Raw genomic sequence first — 19,349 nt, forward strand, 5'->3', positions numbered from 1 at the left:
GAAAGATATTAAAACATTGGAGATGGTTCAGAGGAGAGCAACAAAATTGACAAGAGGTTTAGAAAGCCTGACCTGTGAGGAAAGGTTGAAAGAATTGGATATGTTTAATCTAAAGAAAAGAAGGATGAGGGAGGACATAAGTCTTCAAATATGGGAAAAGATTGTTATAAAGAGGATGGTGATCGATGTTCTCCATGTCCACTGAGGGTAGGACAAGTAGTAATAGTCTCATAGGCTTAGTGTTTAGGCAGCAAAGGAGATTTAATTTAAATATTACTAAAAGCTTTCCAACTATAAGGATAATTGAGCACTAGAACAAGGGAGGTTGTGAAATCCCCATCATTGGAGGTTTATAAGAATAGGTTAGAAAACATCTGTCAGGGTTAGTCTAGGTAAATTAATCCTGCCTCAGCATATGGGGATGGACTAGATGACCCCTTGAAGTCCCTTCCAGCCTTGCATTTCTATGATTCCATGATTCTGAATAGGAATAATCTGATGATGATTTATATTGAAGTCTATAGGAAATATTTTGAAAACTGAAGTATGTTTTGCATTAGTGTAATTTTTTTTAATAAATCATGGCTGTTCTCTGTAAATGGTGCCAGCGGGTTAGAGTGTCATTTTCAGGTGTCTAACACCCTTTGCCACTTGAAAATATCACTCCTCTCCATATCCATATTAGAATTTCATTGACTGTTGTCTGAAAATTAGTTGTAGAGCTTTTTGATGTCATTAAAAGTGGTGTGAATGTCCTTTTTACTTGGTTCAAGGATAAAGTTAGTGTGTGTTAAAAATTAAAGTTTTAACTTAAAGTTAAAATATAACATATTTGTACCAATTGTCTGCTGGCATTAGTAAAAGTGTTATATTCCGATGGAGTAGTTAGAGGCAGTTTGTGTTCTGTTTTAATGGGATTACGTCAATGTTTTGCTTCAGCAACTCAGTGTAGCTTTATGGTGAGGACCACTGCAGTTGGAACAGGCTCAGCTGACAGCACTGTGATATATATACACACTATAGTATATTGATATAAAGCTATAGACAGCTATAGAACACCCCATATATTGGTTGGTATAAAAATAATCACCTCATGTCAGCCTTCTATGTTCTTCTTTCCCTAGCAGATGCTCTCAGAGAATACAAAATGCTAAGAGACTACATTGTTGTTTAGGGAATCCTGTGTGCCATTGTTGACAGGCAACTAAACCACCATGATAAAGTTATAATTGCCTTTGAAACTGAATTTGCTTCAGAAAGAAATGCAGGAAATAGCTGAATCAGAGGTATGACCCTGATCAAACCATCTATCTCTCTCTCTCACTCACACTAACCACCTGTAGGACGGCTTCCATAGCAGTGGTTTTCAACCTTTCCAGAGTACTGTATCCCTTTTGGGAGTCTGATTTGTATTCTGTACCCCAAGTTTCACCTCACTTAAAAACTACTTGCTTACAATATCAGACATAGAAATACAAACGTGTCACAAACTAGGCAAATATCGAGATGAGTTGATGTACTACCTGGAAGACCTTTGTGTACCCCTGGTTGAGAACCACTGTTCTATAGTACTGGGAATAAAGGGAGTTGCTGCAGAGGTAGCACTCCCTTCGTACGCACCGGGAGGGATTGGTTGAAGAAGCATGGGAAGGGGACATGAAGAAATTTCTGATTGGCAGACATGGAGGGGGTGCATGTGGACTAAACACTTTCTCTTACCATTATCACCTTCCTGTGTCCAAAGCCCACCTCCAAACTCAGATGAACAAAATACTGACTAACAGTATTGCTATTGCGTACAGCTTCCTAAATTAAAAAAATAAGATTGCTAGCTGAAGTAGAATTTCTCAACTAGCCTGGAAGCTGGTGAGTTTTTCTGCTACCCCAGTCAAGACTGACCTAGAGCCCTGGTATTTTAATTTAAAAAAATTGAAGGTTTAGTAACTCCTTAACCAGACAAGGAAAATTATGGGTGCAGTAACTTCCTCATTCCTGTGGAAAACTCCAGAAAACTCCACTCACCAAACCATAAAGCTCTGCACAGACAGCTGCAGCTAGCCAAAGGCACACCCAAAAGCTGCTTGTAGGCAGTTCACTCTGTCCCATAGGACGATATGTGCACTTTCCCCACCAGGAGGAACCAAGAGGCATCTGAAAAGTAGCACTCCTGCACATATCTTCATTGAAGCAATCTTTACAGCTCCAAACAGGGAGGAGGGGATTGATATTCTCATGACAATCCGAGTGCAAATGTCAAACTCCCACCCACCAGCTGCTGGAGAAGCACTGCCCTGAGCAGGGTAGGCTCATTCTGAAAAGGTGTTTACTTTGTTTCTATGTTGATGCCATTCACATATGAAGAGCCAGCATCTGTTACTGAAATAGGTACAATAACCACTGTGTGGTCTAGTTTTGCCCCCTCACCCTCATCATTGACTTTTGCTGAGTTTCTTTCTCTTCCCACTGCCAGCCACCAGCTCCCTTCCTGCCTTCCTCTGCTTTTTGTATTCTGGAGAAGACAATTAGCATCTCTTGAGCAAGTCCTGTCAGGGATGCCACAAACACCATCAAGATAGACACTTTAACACGCTCAAAACTGCCTTCACCAAACAAGGACATTCCACCAGAGAAGTAGATCGTATCATGGAATGGGCCACCCAGATATTCCAAGACAACCTGCTTCATTATAGAAATAACCCCCTCTGACCAGTTGTCACCTACCACCCCACACTGGAACCCATAAAGGGTATAATCAAACAACTATAACCTATATTCAATTGGGACCCCATTCTGAAGGAAATCTTTCCTGAACCTCCTCTTCTGGCTTTCAGACAACCCCCCAACCTCATCATCAGAAGAAAGCTCCTCACAGACCAGGACACCTACTGAAAGTGGCTCCAGACCCTGTTAGAACAACAGATGCAAAACCACAGACATATCTCCACAGCTACAATGATCAACACCCTTCACAACACACGTTTCAAGATCCAGGGATCCTCCAAATGCCTAACACAACATATGGTGTACCTCATTCAGTGCACCAAATGCCCCACTAGCAACTATGTGAGTGAAACCAGACAATCACTATGCTCTTGAATGAACTCACACAGGAAAATGATAAATGACAAAAACATATCACCTGTAAGTGAAAACTTTTCATAAAGTGATCACTCTCTCTCAGTCCTTATCCTCAAACGAAACCTGCACAATACTTTCAAAAGATGAGCCTGGGAACTTAAATTCATTACTTTGCTAGGCACTAAAATCATGGACTGAATAGAGACAGTGGATTTATGACATATTACAACAATCTGTAACTCACTAAGAACCTCACCGATGCACCCTCTTCCTTTCCTCCCTATGACTGGAGAAGTGTTAACAGGTCACTACACCTTGAATGGTCCCTTGAAATATTTGTTAACTACTTATGCTTAACAATCTGGTCAAATCTTTGTTGCCTCTGCAAGACTAGTGGGAATAAGTTGCTTTTGCCACTAAAAGGAACAGATACTACTCTAAACAGGTATGCTGAGTAGGACAGTATCATGTTTACATGCACTTCTCAGAGCAGAACTGTAGGTACAATCCAGTAGAAATTCATCAGGAAAGTTGGCACTACAGGAGAAATTCATGGGAGAGAACAAATTCCACTTGAAATCCCTGAGTTTTCTCTTGTAAAGTTTCCTCTGCATTCTCCCTTGAAGGTGATGGATTTTCGATCTTTAAGAAGGGGTGTGGCTTGAAAACCCAATGGAATTCAGGCTCTTTGGGGCACCCAATCTTCATCCCTGGGATTCTTCAAGGAAGGGGAATTAATGCTACATAGAGTACACACAATTAATTTGCATGCTTGACACAGCATTACTTCTCAAGGGGATTTCCACTAGGGCAGGCATCAATCTAAAGAGACTAGCTCTATGATTTCACATCCCAGAATAACCCCACTGGAAGTGCAGAGCCTTAGAATTCAAGAAGCAGCCTCTGGACAGTTCATGATGAGAAATTAAATTATTATGTGAAAAAGCCTCAGTAGTGTGAAAAGAAACCTTACGCTTTTCATGATGGGACTTAAATTGCCCCTGCCCTCTCTCTTGGCATCAAAATTGTAACACTGTGAGAATGGCAAAAAAAAAACCGAGGAGTACTTGTGGCACCTTAGAGACTAACAAATGTATTTGGGCATAAGCTTTCATTGGCTAAAACCCACTTCATCGGATGCATGCAGTGGAAAATACAGGAGGAAAATTTATATACACAGAGAACATGAAAAAATGGGTGTTGCCATACCAACTGTAACGAGACCAATTAATTAAGGTGGGCTATTATCAGCAGGAAAAAAAACCTTTTGTAGTGATAATCAGGATGGTCCATTTCAAACAGTTGACAAGAAGGTGTGAATAACAGTAGGGGAAAAAATTAGCATGGGGAAATAGTTTTTACTTTGCATAATGACCCATCCACTCCCAGCCTTTATTCAAGCCTAATTTAATGGTGTCTAGTTTGCAAATTAATTCCAATTCTGCAGTTTCTCGCTGGAGTCAGTTTTTGAAGCTTTTTTGTTGGAGAATTGCGACTTTTAGGTCTGAAATTGAGTGACCAGCGAGGCTGAAGTGTTCTCAGACTGATTTTTGAATGTTATAATTCTTGACGTCTGATTTGTGTTCATTTATTCTTTTGTGTAGAGATTGTCCGGTTTGGCCAATGTACATGGTAGAGGGGCATTGTTGGCACATGATGGCATATATCACATTGGTAGATATGCAGGTGAATGAGCCTCTTATGGTGTGGCTGATGTGATTAGTCCTATGATGGTGTGCCTGAATAGATATGTGGACAGAGTTGGCAATGGGCTTTGTTGCAAGGATAGGTTCTGGGTTAGTGTTTTTGTTGTGTGGTGTTGTTGCTGGTGAGTATTTGCTTCAAGTTGCGGGGATGTCTGGTAGCGAGGACTGGCCTATCTCACAAGATCTGTGAGAGTGAGGGATCATCCTTCAGGATAGGTTGTAGATCCTTGATGATGCGCTGGAGAGGTTTAAGTTGGGGGCTGAAGGTAACCCTCCAACATCCACAACAAAGCCCATCAGAGGTCTTAGAAAAGAGCATTTTTTTTGATATATTTGAGAGAGAGGTTTTAAAACTTGTGAAAACAAATACAGTATAGGGAAATATCGAGAAGGAGTTCAAGCAGTGATCGATAAAAATTACTTTCTTAGGTTAAACCTTATGTATCAGGGACTCATGTTCTTGAAGGGAGAGGAACTAGGGAATGTAGTTTTCCCATTTAACAAGAACTCTCTCATAACCAAGGAGAGAGGCAATGTGATTTTGCAAACAAGGCTTATTATATGTACTTACTGAATGTTTAGACATTGCTTAACATATTGACATATATAACGTCTTAGTCAACTTGTATAATTTCAGTTGGGGTGGAGTTGGGGGTGGAAGATTTCATATTCTCCACCAGGACCATTTTGAATGTTGAACATTCCTTTCATTTAATGCAATCTGGTTTATACCAAAAGCAGAAAAGTCATCCTTCCAAAGTATTGTTATGAGCCACAGTGATGGCATCTCTGGCAAAGGTGATTAACAATATCCAGAAAAGGTGTGAACTCCATCAGAGACAGGGAACCATCCCAACCTCGCCTCCAGCCTGTTGTAGAATTTTAACAAAAGGCTTCTATGAACTTCCTCCAATACATCCGTGTGTTCAAGCAGGAGGGAGATACATTGCAAATTTAAATTGATCCAGTTTTCTTTCTGTAATATAAGTAGGGTATTATTCTCAAAAGCTCTTTCAGCAAACCATCCCTATTCAGCAAAACACTTATGTGCTTAAAGCCCATTGATCTTAATGGGATTTAAGCACCTGCTTAATGTTTTGCTGAATTGAGACCAAAGTAAACAGCTATGTTGTAAGAAAGACAAATGCAACTCCACTGCTGGTGTGAAGGATGTCACAGCAATACATGAAAGATGTCAGGGGAATAGATTGAAAAGTGTGAAGCTAAAATGGCACTGATCCATTTGCATTCTGTATCCACTCTCAGAATCCAGACTGTAATTGTGTGATTCACCCATCATATGATTTGTTGAGCTGGCAAAGCCACTATAAAAATAGAACCAGCAGCATTTGTGTGGTTGGTCAATTTTAAAAGGGGGATGATTCACATAAATAAGACTTTCAAATTTGTTATGATAGATTGCTCGGGAGAGTGGGTGAGAGAAATAGTTTAATGAATAATTGGGAACACAGGAAGATCTAAAAGTAGATGCAACAGAAAGCTTGAAACAATTGAGACTGATGTATTTTTTTCCTGACAAAAACTTTTTTTCTCTTTAAACTGTTAAATTAATTTTTTTGATGTCCCTCAACCAGACTTCAAAATTAACAATGTTGGGAATTTAGCTCTAAAAGTCAAGATGATGCAGATATATTTCAAAGAGCCAGTTTAAAACAGAATTCTTGGAAGTAATGCATGTCTCTGTGATACAGTGTGACTAACAATGTCTAATGACAAATGACACATGTACCGACAATTTAGGAATAGGACCAGAACATCTATTGCATTGTTTACCATGAGCAGTGACTATAATTTTGTAGATGCTGCTCAAAAATGTATTTGAACACTATCTTTTTGACATTAGGGTTTGGAAGAAATGATGTTAATTCCAAATAACCCCATTATGTCCTGACCTGAAAGTAGTATTTTTTGGTGGTGTGCCAGAGTTATTGACAAATGAAATTTTAAGAAAAAATATTTAAACACTCAGTTTTATCTACAGGTGCCTTCTAATGCTGAGTGTACTCCCACTTCCACAGAAGTCAGTGCCGTGGACCAGGGGCTGGGGGGTTCGAGCACCCACCGGCTAGAGGGGAAGTTGGCGCCTTCAGTGGGACTTGGTTTGTTGGATCAGGTCCCATGGGCATGAGACCAATTCTGTTGTAAATGTTTCTATGATTAAGAATAGATACTCATAAGTCCTAAGAAGCTTGTGTACACCCTATACCTTTTCTGTCAAAAATATAAATACTTTTAAAACTGCCTAAATGCAAGTTTTATCACTTTCCATGATTTTTTCTTTAAAAAAAAACTCTCATTATAATTGTGACACTCACAAAAGCCAAGAAATTCAAAATTCAGATTCTAATGAACTAATAGCCCTTTTGTACTTAAGAATTAGTATTGTTAGTGAAATTATACAGTATATTTCCATTTGTTATACTTTTGTGTTTCTTGTTAACTACATAGATGAAGATTTCATGTAATTAAGGCCCCTTGTTTATGGTTTTTATTTCATTTAGAATTTCTTAAGTATTAATCAGTGTTTATTATAAAAATTGAAAAGCAGGTGAAAATTAGTGGAAAAAAAGTATCTAAGTTTTCCGGGTAATTATGCAGAATGTTGCAGGATGGGAGGACAGAAAAAAACAACAAATAGCCTTAGTTTTCTCTATGTCTACACTACGAAATTAGGTCAATTTTATAGAAGTTGATCTTTAGAAAACGATTTTATACAGTCGATTGTGTATGTCCTCACTAAGCATATTAAGTCGGTGGAGTGCATCCTCAATACCATGGCTAGCATCGACTCATGGAGCAGTGCACTGTGGGTAGTCTCCCGCAGTCTCCACTGCCCATTGGAATTCTGGGTTAAGCGCCGAATGCCTGATGGGGCAAAAACATTGTCGCGGGTGGTTTTGGGTTCATGTCATCAGTCTCCACTCCCTCCCTTCTTCCCTCCATGAAAGCAACTGCACACAATCGTTTAGCGCCTTTTTACTGGGATACCCATGCAGACGCCATAGCACGGCAAGCATTGAGCCCGCTCAGCTCAGCTCACCGCTGCTGTTGTGAGCATTGTAAACACCTCACGCATTATCCTGCAGTATGTGCAGAACCTGGCTAGGAGACGCCAGCACGAGGACGATTGTGAGGAGGACATGGACATAGACATTCCTGAAAGCATGGGATGTGGCAATTGGGACATCATGGTGGCATTGGGGCAGGCTGCTACAGTGGAATGCTGATTCTGGGCCCGGCAAACAAGCACAGACTGGGGGGACCGCATAGTGTTGCAGTTATGGGATGATTTCCAATGGCTGCAAAACTTTTGCAATGGGGTTCCCTATCTGTGGTGGGGTGATAGATGGAATGCATATCCCTATCTTGGCACCAGACCACCTTGGCAGTCAATGCATAAACCGCAAGGGGTACTTCTCAATGGTGCTGCAAGCACTGGTGGATCACAAAGGATATTTCACCGACATCAACGTGGGATGGCTGGGAAAGGTGCATGACACTCCCATCTTTAGGAACTCTGGGCTGTTTGAACAGCTGCAAGAAGGGACTTACTTCCCAGACCAGAAAATTACTGTTGGGGATGTTGAAATGCCAATAGTTATCCTTGGGGGCCCAGCCTACCCCTTGCTCCCATTGCTCATGAAGCTGTACACAGGCAGCCTGGACAGTAGTAAGGAGAAGTTCAACTAAAGGCTGAGCAAGTGCAGAATGGTGGTAGAATATGCCTTTGGATGTTTAAAGATCGCTGGCGCTGTTTGCTGACTAGGTTAGACCTCAGCGCGACCAATATTCCCATTGTTATTGCTGCTTGCTGTGTGCTCCATAATATCTGTGAGAGCAAGGGGGAGAAGTTTATGGTGGGATGGGAGGTTGAAGCAAATCGCCTGGCAGCTGATTTTGAGCAGCCAGACAACAGGGCGATTAGAAAACCACAGCTAGGTGCGCTGCGCATCAGAGGGGTTTTGAAAACCAGTTTCATGACTGGCTAGGCTATGGTGTGACAGTTGTATATGTTTCTCCTTGATGCAACCTCCCCCCCTTTGTTGATTTTAATTCCCTGTAAGCCAACCACCCTCCCCCCTTTGATCACAGCTGGCAAAGGAAATAAAGTCACTATTGTTTTGAAACCATGAATTCTTTCTTTATTAATTTAAAAAAAAAGTGAGATAACTGACAAGGTTGCCCAGGCAGGGTGGGGGAGGAAGGGATGGGAGGAGGGAAAGACAAGACCACATTGCTTATTGTAGCCATACTACAAATCAAAGCTGTTTGAATGACAGCCTTCTGTTGCTTAGGCCATCCTCTGGAGTGAAGTGGCTGAGTGCCTGGAGCCTCTCCCCCGACCTGCGTTCTTGGGCATCTGGGTGAGGAGGATATGGAACTTGGGGAGAAGGGCAGGCGGTTATACTGTGGATGCAGCGGCGGTCTGTGCTCTTGTTGCCTTTCCTGCAGCTCCACCAGACGGCTGAGCATGTCCGTTTGCTCCCCTATTAGCCTCAGCATCGCCACCTGCCGCTTCTCATCGCACTCACCTACTGCTTTCCTGGCCTCCGACACTGAATGCCTCCATGCTGTGCCCTATCAGTGTGGGAGGACTGCATAAGCTTGGAAAACATGTCATCGCAAGTGCGTTTTTTTCACCTTCTAATCTGCGATAACTTCACGGATGGAGATGATGCGGAGCACAGAAACATTTGCACCTGCGGGGGGATAAAAAGGGAGAGTAAAATTTAAGATGATACATTTCTGAGAACAAAAGGGAGACTCTTTCACAGTGAATCAAGCAATTCACAGCAAACAGCACATGTGCTTTAGGTACAAGGTCACATTTTGCCTTTTACATTGAGCGCCTTCCAGAATGGTGACACATCACACACGGCTGGGCAACAGAATTAGGTTTCCAAGCAGCCATGGTAAGTCAAAGGGTATGTATTGTCAAACTGAATGGTAACAGGAGTGGAGGATACTCGGCAACTTGCAGGATCAGGTCCTTAATTTGCTTATTTTACAAGTAAATATATATTATTTTTCTAACAACAAGCTTGGTTTCAGCTTGAGGTGAAATTGTGTTTTCTCTAGTTTGTGCATCATCACTTGTAGTAATAATTCTGCATCTTAGTTAGCAATTCCGTACATGGTGCTTGAATCCAAAAATAATCTAGTGCAATCTTTCTTGGCTGTATTGGCTCTGCAAGGCTAACCAAATAAATTAAAAAAAAAGGCAGTAAACACTTATTTTTATCATTAAAATAAATTTCAAATGTACCCAGGTAGCAAATCTTTTGAGGAAGTGTCACTTTTGTTTCTGACCATAAATAACCACACTGTAAGGCTGCTCAGTTGAAGTAACTGAAAGTCAGGAATGCAAGAATTTGGATTCCACTAGCAATGCTACCCCAGCTGTGTTGAACTTCTTGTATATATTATGATATACATTTACTGACATAAACAGTAACACATTAACATATACATTTAACAAAAACCGCAAACCGAAAATGCTCTATAGTATATACACAGTACATGTAACATAACTGAGTTAGCATAGTGATTGGCACCTTTAACTTTGCATTATCAAATTTTTGATTAGTTTAACTGTACAACCTTAACATTTCATACTTTTTTTTTGCATTTAATTCGCTAGGAGTTAAAAAATAATCTTTAAGTTGTCATAAACATTTAAATCACAGCATATACTGAAAATGACACCCTTAAAAGTGCTTTAAATATTTACAGCAACATAAAAATATTTACATGACTGGAAATCTTTCAGATGACAGCATATCTTTAAATTTTTGGGGCAGTTTAAGGGCTCATGCCCTATAAGATAAAATCTTTTTATCAATTTTGAGTTCTGCAATGGTGAAAAATATACACATTCTCCTTTAGAAGAAAAATTTCCACCACTTTCATTACACAGAGACTTAAGTTATAGCTAAACTTTGAAATATGGTAAGTCAAAAGCCACTGAAGTGTATGTTCACAACCAAGACTGAAAAAAGCGTGTGATAAAGTTATGAGCAATTGAAAGTTGGCTTCTGCACATGTGTGATAGTAAAGAACCCACAAAAAGAAAAGGAGTACTTGTGGCACCTTAGAGACTAACAAATTTATTAGAGCATAAGCTTTCGTGAGCTGTACAGCTCACGAAAGCTTATGCTCTAATAAATTTGTTAGTGAGCTGTACAGCTCACAAAAGCTTATGCTCTAATAAATTTGTTAGTCTCTAAGGTGCCACAAGTACTCCTTTTCTTTTTGCAAATACAGACTAACACGGCTGCTACTCTGAAACCTGTCATCAAAGAACCCACAGAAACTGAGATCAAGGTATATCTTATTATTTGTATTATTGAAGCCCCTAGGAGCCCTAATCATGGTCCAGGATCCCACTGCACTAGGTGCTGTACAAACACAGAACAGTATCTGTTCTCCCCTTCAAAATAGGGTGTCAATCAGCTCACTCTAACAGCTGCTATCAGTTGTTAGCAGGAGCTTTCAGCTTCCTGGCCTCTTACTGCACCTTGGTTGTGTCTGGTGTTTGGAGACCACCAAGTTTTAAAAGTAATCCCCAGGAGCTGAAATGGCTGGTGTGTAGATGGGACGGGATTTAACAGAGGAGCATTTGGAGTTGAAAAGAAACGTACAAAAAAGCTGTGACTGAGGCCAAAAAACATTACTTGTCCTCAGCCATTTGGAGTCTTTGTCCTTTGCACATTCTGATTATTCTGGTCTGCCTGTTTGTAATTTCTTCAAATGACTTCTGTGAGGAGATGTTTTAAGTAGATTACTAATTATTATTATTTGTAAATATTTATATTATGATGGCACCCAAAGGCTGTTCAGTTCTAGGGTGGTCTCTGGCATTTCTGTTTGAGAGACATTTGCTTTCATAATTAAACATAAATTTAGTTTCTGATGGAGGCATCTGTTGTCTTCTCGGTTTCTTGAGGGCCATCACTTGTGGTCCTGATCCCTATTCACATTGGTGTCTCAGAGCAAGTGTCATCCCCCGGTAGCCATGGTATCAGTATTGAGAGGCATTGCTAAGACCTCACTAAGCAAGGAGCGGGTGCTGACAATTCTTAAACACACTAAGGTCTAACCCCTCTTCAAGATACTTTCCTTTGATGTGGCAGTACTTACTATTCAATCCTGCATGATCTTAAACTTCACCACCTTTGGAGAGGTGGTTGAGAATGCAAAGCTTGTCAACTCCATGTGCATCTGGACACCACCACCCTGGCAGATTCCATTCTGGGTTCCAGCATTCCATTGGGATGACACTTGTCATGGCCATGAATTATCTTTTGTTAATTTGAGGTCAACTGGCATTTATTCTCATGCTGGACCTCTCAGCAGATTTTGATTCCATTGATCATGGGTTGCTGCTTCAGTTGACTAGTGATACTGATGTTTTGCCAGGAACTGCCCTGCAATTGTTCCTTTCATACCTAGAAAACTGACCTCAGTGTTCCCCTCCATCTTTCCTGTATTTCTCTCCCTTTTCCTCCCTTCCTTCCTTTTCCTACTATTTGTGTGCTTCTGTTACATCATCTCCTTTCCCCCTCACCCTATTCCCAAATTTATATTTTAAAAAACAAAAAAATACTGTTTTTAAAAAACATATATAGTTAACATCACATAGCCTCTTATCACTGACTACAGCTTGTGTGCTCGATTCCTTTTTCTTTTGCTCTTCATCTGATTTGTCTATTGTTTGTAAAATCTTCAGGGAAACCTCAATCTTTTAATATGCTTGTAGGGTGCCTACCCCTGATCTGATTGGGGCTACTGGAATATAAAAATAATAATAATCAGTGCTTGGCAATTGTTTGATTTCACCAAAAGATTTGAATTGGCATCTCTGTCAAATGATAGCTGTAGGCCTCAGTCCAGGATGGCAGCATTCAGGAGGAATCTACTCTCTGCCTTAATTGCAGATTAGAAATTTAGATGCTTTACGCTGTTTTAAAAGCTTTAGGAGCTATTGGTTGACAGTCTGATATTTCTGCTGGATTGCAGCTGGCATGAGAGGTCAAGGACTCAGGGGGAGAGGCAATCTCTCAAGTTGCTTGGGCTGATTCCACTGAGAGCTTGAATATGAAGCTGGAGACCTTAAAGTGGACTCTTTATGGCAAGCCAGCTGAGTGACTGGAGCACCAGAATGACGTACACATAGCGACCTGAGCTGCTGAGCATTTTGTTACAGGTAAAGCTGTAGTAGTTTGAATTTCCTGTCTCCTTTGCAGATACTGTAAATTCTCAACAATGATGTTGCATTAACAGTAAATATTTGCAGTGAATTTTGTAAATGTTAAATAACTTGATATTGCAAAGCACTATTGACAACTTCTTGCTGCAGGCTCTGGCTTCATTAGCCAAGCTGTATAACCATTTTGTCTGACATCTGCATTTTCAGTCTGTTGGCACTCAGCCCATTATTTGCCATTGCCCCCCCCCCATTGTATTAGCTGTGAGAAACAAAGAGAAGCTTATAATAGGGACACATGGTAGTGCAAGGATAAGACGAGACCAGCACATAACTGTACAGTATACTTTCTAAATTACATTTTGGTTTAAAAAAAAAATCTGTGTTCTATTGGTTGCCAAGTTTCCTTTTCCATATTCATTAGCATTTTAACTGTACACTCAAACTCATAATGGCCATGGCCAGTGCTGATATCATATTGTTTTAAAATTATCATACAGAGGGAAATAATCTGGTATGATCTCTTTTGTTTATAGGCTGTGTTTTGTATTGAATTTGGTGTTTTAGCCTCTTACCCATATCCAGCTGCTTCTTTATCACATCACTTACAAACTGTTGCAATATTTTGACCTCATACACAGAATTCTTCTGTAGTTTCATGAATATCCTCTCTTCACATACTGAAGTCACTAGGAGCTGAAGTACATATCACCACTTTTATTTTAGGAGCCTAAATATGGTTTTTGGCACCAAACTTCAGGTACCCATGTTTAGAAAACGTAGGCCAAGATTGAAATAACATTTAAACAAATAACAGGAAATATGTCTGATGACTGTTTAATTCTTTTTTGTTATTAACACCTTTTTAACTTGAATCACTAACAATATTCTTTCTCCAAAACAGTAAAGATTCACCGTCTTCCATCCATTAAGATAAGGTGTTAGAGTTAACAATGTACATTCTTTGAGATATCAAGTGGATCTTACAGCAAAAGTAGGGAAGAGTAGAGTTGACATTGCTGGCATTTAAGATAATGAGCAGAACAATCTTTAATAAAGGAAAAAGTTTTCTAAGTTCTTTATGTATCATAAGAAGTAAAAAAGGGAACAAGTTCAGTTAAAAAAAAAATCACTTGCAGAGCACCTTTGAAGGGGAAAACCTTTGTTTCAATCTCCTCTTTAATTAGTTCACCCCTTGTTTCCAGCAATGCCGTTTCTGCAGACTGATGTTTTCCTTTAGGTGTTTCCTTTATATGCTGTTGTCTTTTGCATTCTGTTCTGAGAGTGAGAAAGAAAGGATAGAAACAAATAAAAAGTAGCGCTGGCCACCACAGAACATATTTAACAAGGTGGGACATGAATGTATGACAGAAAGATGGCTAAAACCCTTACTCAAAAGGGGAAGTCATACCAGCCCTATGGGTAAAGTAGCCATTTCAAAGGCTGTAAAGTATACTCATCTGAAACCAATGCCCATACCTGTTCCAGCTCTCCTTAATGGATCAACCTGAAAGAACTCAAATCCTAAATTCTCTTTCCACCTACATTACTGTTAAGGATAGGTGAACTCATTTTATCTAACTTTGAACACACTCATACATAAAACTTATCTGTTTTCTGTTCTATGGAGTGGGACGGGTAGGAAGAGGGAAAGGGTTGAGAAAAAAATTAATGAAAATCTATGGGTAAAATAGAATTGAGGGGAAGCAGTGACAGACAGAAACTGAGAGGGGGAGGGAGTGAGGAGTACAGAGGGGAAAAGAGGCAAATTGAACAACACCACAAATAATAATACAGGATCTATATAATTGCATATACTTTAGGGCACAACTTGTCTCAGCTTAGCTTTTACAGATGGTTTTCCTTTTCTTTTCCAAATATCACGTAGGCTCACAATCTTTTCTTTAATACAGCTAAGGAAAAAAGTTTAAAATACAGGGAAAAGGGCTGCAAATTCAAACTAGTTTTGTACACCTCATTTTGACAGATTCCTAAAATCCAAAATTGTGCGGAATTGGGTAGCCCCTCACTACTATATTAGGAGTCTGTCACATTACTTTTCATACACAAGGAGTTCTAAAGCTCGTTACATGTATTACAGTAGATGCCATACTGATAAAGGAATGACTGTGTGGCAAACAGAATAGCCATTATACTCTCAAAATTGTACTCTCGCAGCTTTGGATAGAACATATTTTTTCAGGAGGAAAAAAAAATATTCACCGGAGCTCTGAAGTTATCTGATACTTTTCAAAAAAAAATGCCTGTGTATAAATTACCCCATGAAGATTGTTTTCTGTGATATGGCGGTAACAATAAAGTAAGATAATATCTTGTTTGCCACTCACAATTACATTTTAGTTTTGCTTGGCCCCAATTATTTTCCAAGGATTTCCATCCTACTATGTAGCTGTTGTTTTGAATACTTCTCTCAGGACATTAGGTTGATTTGCCCCCCCCCCCCATCTGTTTTTGCTTACTATCAACTGTCCTGCATCCTCTATTTTTTGTGTTTTTTCTTCTTTTCTTGTAGGTGTTTGCATCTATTCCTACAGTACTTTTGTACTATCTGCAAACTTACCTTGTGTGTTGTGCCTTTTCCTGGTAAAGCAGTTCCTTTTCCCTTCTCAGTTGTCTTGGTAAAGTAGTGGCTAAAGTAATGTGAGTACAAAGCATGTATTCTATCACCCATCACCTGAAAGTATGACATGTTCTCAGTGTCCAAAAATGTGCCCTAGGTGGACATTATTTTACATGGAGACATGATTCAGATACAAAATTCCCAGACAAAACTTTCAGGTTTCAGAGTAGCAGCCGTGTTAGTCTGTATTCGCAAAAAGAAAAGGAGTACTTGTGGCACCTTAGAGACTAACAAATTTATTATAAACTTTGTTACATTGTTGTTCTATGTAAGAATAGCTGGAGATGGGGGGAAACATTAATAGACTGAAAATTAAGAAATTGAAAGTTAAGGTTACATTTAAAACCTCCCCTTTTTCTCTCTCCCAAGTAGTGGAGAATATAAAAATGCAGATTTAAAATACTCCAAACAACTTTAATTCTGTCCCAGGCCCTTGCCACTCTGTGCACCATTTGTGATAGATAGGAATTTATGACAAGTATCACAATAGCACAGGAAGGTGACCTGTTATAACTCCAAGTATCTTCATGTCTTGATCAAAGGCCTAGTGATTGAGACCTCTTCAATACTCTTATTATTTATTTAAGAGCTGACACTGTGTTTGGAGCTGTATAGACATAAAATTAAAACAGGTTTCAGAGTAGCAGCCGAGTTAGTCTGTATTTGCAAAAAGAAAAGGAGTACTTGTGGCACCTTAGAGACTAACAAATTTATTAGAGCATAAGCTTTTGTGAGCTACTGCTTATGCTCAAATAAATTCGTTAGTCTCTAAAATTAAAACAGTCTTTACTCCAAAGAGCTTACCATCTAAAACCTCAATCATGGATGATCTCCATGGGGATGTAACCCCACTAAAGTTGATTCACATGTGTAAAATAAGTATAATGGTAACTGCCTCCCCAGTATTAGTTTTTTTGTAATGTACTTTGAGTTCTGTGGACAACAGATACTGTTCAACTCCAAAATATCATTATTAAAGTCAGAGGATGGCAGAGTGAAGACTACAGAGTTCAAGAATCCCAGCCCCCTTGGTCAGTCCACTAAAGATTCAGGAAAACCACAGCTGGGTTGCACCTTATAAAAACTGCATTGGTACATGCAGAACAGACTAAAATTTGCAAAAGCCAGAATAAATAAGTGTTTTCTAAATAATTTCCACCTAGCATTTCCAAAAACAGTCAAAGTACTACAAAGTATCACTAATGCCAACTAACAACCCAAACATTGAGTTTCTAAACCTAGATGTTTGAGATTTAATATTTCAAATAATAAAGTACAACAGTTCTCAAAGAGTCAAATATTGCTAACTTTTCACGCTTCTGGAAACAAATCTCCTTTGGTAGAGAAACACAAAAAAACTTAGATGGATTGGTTTGATTTGGATGAAATAGGGTGGTGAGCAAAAGTGCATGTGTTAGCTGTGACAACTTGACCCATGGAGAGACAAGTATCTGTATGATCAAAACTCTTACCTGATTATGAGATTTTTCATTTAAAATATATAGCAGATATATTTTTTTCTATACAGAAGCATCTATCATATTCCTACATATTCTTTAAGATCATGATATTCAGAAAGAATGGTTACATTTTATCCATGATAAAGGAACTGAAAATAAGCACTCACAGGAACTATTAATTCATACAAACAATGAAGAGTAAGGTTGTGCAAAAATCTGACACATGGTAGGCAAGCTCTATTATTGACTCATGTATAACTTGACATTTTGCCTAAATATTGCATCATCTGCTGATCTCCCATGCAATACCTAGGTTAACTGGAGAGAGTTGGGATTGAAGTTTCTCGTTCTTCCCAAAATCTTGGAGTGGGAAAACCATTCTGCTACAATTTTGCCAACCCTAACATTATGCGTTGTTAGTGCATGAGTATCTGAAAGTGAAATTGAATAGAAGCAAAGGTGAAATTGACTTTTTATTTTCAGAGCTGAAAAATGAAAAAAAATCATATAAAGTGTGATTACTACATTAAGGAAGTGTTTTTAATATGCTTACCATGACTGTATTCCATTTTAAATATGAAAAGTAATGTACTAAAGCTTCATTCTGCTTTTATTGAAGTCAATAGGAATTTTGGCATTGACCTCAGTGGGAACAGGCTCACTGTGTGCAAAATTCATTTTATTGGAGTTATAGGTACACAGGAACAGCATGTGTATTTCATGAGTTATAGGTACACAAAAACAACATTCAAATTTCCTTTTCTTTGATTGTCTTTAAAAAAGTTTGCATATTTTAAGTCCTTTCAGTGGCATTTATTCGTTTCAGCATAATTTTCTGTAACAGTTCCGTTATAAGAAAAGGAGTACTTGTGGCACCTTAGAGACTAACAAATTTATTAGAGCATAAGCTTTCGTGAGCTACAGCTCACTTCATTGGATGCATCTGTTTTTTCTACCAAATGCATCCGATGAAGTGAGCTGTAGCTCATGAAAGCTTATGCTCTAATAAATTTGTTAGTCTCTAAGGTGCCACAAGTACTCCTTTTCTTTTTGCGAATACAGACTAACACGGCTGCTACTCTGAGTTCCGTTATAAGATTCTTAAAATGAGAATTTAGTATGGAAATGATCAGCTGCTGAAGGGAAAGAAGCTACTGTAATAAAACCTTCCCTGCTATTTTCCAAAGCCATTTCAAAGTGCTCTTCTTTTAAGATCCTTTCCCAACTGTGTGTGAACATAGAAGATGACCTCTTTCAATCTTTTAAAATATGGCCCTAATTTGTAAGAATCCTCACTGCAAAGTTTCAAGCATGGGAGGCTGGCACCCTTTAAATAATATATTATGTAACTTGCAGTTTTCCAGAGATGCCCTCAGGGAGGATACTAACTTAAGATGAGTTGTACAGTAGTAGCAATAACAGAATGTATTTATAATGTGAAGTTTTGCTACAATGACTAAGTAATGGAAGCAGTCTCACTACATCAAAAAAACTGTCAGCACAAAAAACAATAATACTATTCTACAATCAAGGCTGCTCCTTAAGTAGAGCCACCCATAGCAGCTGATCTATTTTTGATAAGACTTGCCACCAGTATGTAACCAGGACTTTAGGACCCTGTGTTTCTATGGGCCTCTGCACCTGCGCTGTCCACAGGCCCGTGCTGCTTCTAGGGTCAGTTTTGAATTACCAAGATTGGGGGGTGAGGGAACATAGGGACACTGCAAGTCGGAGGGCCCCTGAGTACAGTTCCTCTTGTGGAAGAGAACTGGGGGCAACTCTTTAAGTTACTTCACAGAGGACCCTGCAAAACCTAGGGCCAACTTCACGCATAGTATGCTAAAAATAAGGAACAGTAAGATCTTTTTACTCTCTGGTTTTGTGTTCAGGAAACAAATTGCAGGTGTTAAGAGAATGGCTGTAAGCCTATTACTCAAAGTTGGACTGGGCACTTATTCAGCCATTTCCAGGAAAGCTGTTAAAATGAAAACAAACTCATTAGTTTTCTATCACGCAGCAAGCAAGCAGCTCAAATCCCAGTCCACTCCTCCATGGGTGCATGGCCAAGTCCTAGGCTGGGGGCTCGGGGAAGGAGTACTGTAACTGCTGGGTAGCTGCCCCTCGGTGCCTACCTTGGGGCATCCCTTGCCCTACACCTGCAGTGTACCCGCCGTCTAGCGCAGCCTGATCGGGGTACAAGCCTTCACAGGGGGGTGCCGAAGGGAGGCTGGCCCCTG

At 39.5% G+C, this 19,349-nt stretch overlaps 1 protein-coding gene across 1 annotated transcript in view; it reads left to right on the plus strand.

The window, feature by feature from the left end:
- Positions 1-19,349, plus strand: part of PIK3CB (phosphatidylinositol-4,5-bisphosphate 3-kinase catalytic subunit beta) — a 215,510-nt gene that overhangs the window by 17,327 nt on the left and 178,834 nt on the right. The gene's annotated exons all lie outside the window — the stretch shown is intronic.

The sequence above is a fragment of the Dermochelys coriacea genome, chromosome 9 (assembly GCF_009764565.3).
Source record: "Dermochelys coriacea isolate rDerCor1 chromosome 9, rDerCor1.pri.v4, whole genome shotgun sequence".
NCBI lineage: Eukaryota > Metazoa > Chordata > Testudines > Dermochelyidae > Dermochelys > Dermochelys coriacea.